We start from the raw sequence: 853 nt of genomic DNA, 5'->3' as shown, positions 1-853 counted from the left end.
TGCAGCCAATCCTCCAAGAGCTTACAGGGCTCTTCTTACAGGGCCTACTGTAAGCTCTTGGAGGATTGGCTACATCAGGGGTGTGTGGCCTAATATGCAGAGGAGTTCCTGCTACAAAAAAGGTCCTGCATACATGCATTGCTTTCCCCTCCTTTCCCCTCCCTATTTGGGCAGAGAATCTCAGTTTCTAAACAGGACTGCTGATGCAAGGGGGTGGGGGCGAAAGTGAAGGGCATGCATCAGCCCGGCAACAGACAGTGCTTGTGCACATTGGAGTCTAATGTTGCTTAGAAACAACATCTGAATGCCACCCAAAAGAGGCAGGTGCTATTCTGGAATAGAAGAAAGGGGACTCCCTGCGTCCAACAAAGCTCCAACAAAAAAGTCAGGTGTAAATACTTGCTACTCTAACCAAACATTTATTACAGGAAAAAATGTTGTAAGGTAACAGAAGAATACTGTTTGCAGAACTTATAGAGAACTCCAAAAATCCATTTAATATATAGTCCTCAAATAAAGGATGTGTCAAATATTAAACTGCTGAGAACAGATTCTGTACTTGATCTCAGCCAAAAGACCGAGAAGCTTCACTTCGCAGTCCACTCTTGATCACGTTTACCACAGCAGCCAGCCCAAGTAGTGGTTAAGAGCAGCTGAATCTAATCTGAGGTTGGATTCCCCACTCCTCCTCCACATGAAGCCAGCTAGGTGATCTTGGGTCAGTCACAGTTCTCTCAGAACTCTCTCAGCCCCACCTACCTCACAGGATGTCTGTTGCAGGGAGAAGATGGGATGGGAAGATGATTGTAAGTCATTCTGTGACTCCTTCAGGTTGTGAAGAGTGGGGTGTAAA

At 46.0% G+C, this 853-nt stretch overlaps 1 non-coding gene across 1 annotated transcript; it reads right to left on the bottom strand.

The window, feature by feature from the left end:
• Window positions 1-400: 400 nt before the first annotated feature.
• LOC132570626 (U2 spliceosomal RNA) lies at window positions 401-589 on the bottom strand. The gene has a single exon (XR_009555336.1). It is a non-coding gene; the product is annotated as a U2 spliceosomal RNA (small nuclear RNA).
• Window positions 590-853: the final 264 nt, after the last annotated feature.

The sequence above is a fragment of the Heteronotia binoei genome, chromosome 4, assembly GCF_032191835.1.
Source record: "Heteronotia binoei isolate CCM8104 ecotype False Entrance Well chromosome 4, APGP_CSIRO_Hbin_v1, whole genome shotgun sequence".
In the NCBI taxonomy this organism is placed as follows: Eukaryota; Metazoa; Chordata; class Lepidosauria; order Squamata; family Gekkonidae; genus Heteronotia; species Heteronotia binoei.
Note: the sequence above shows the minus strand (reverse complement) of the source record. Positions and strands in the feature narration are given on the sequence as shown.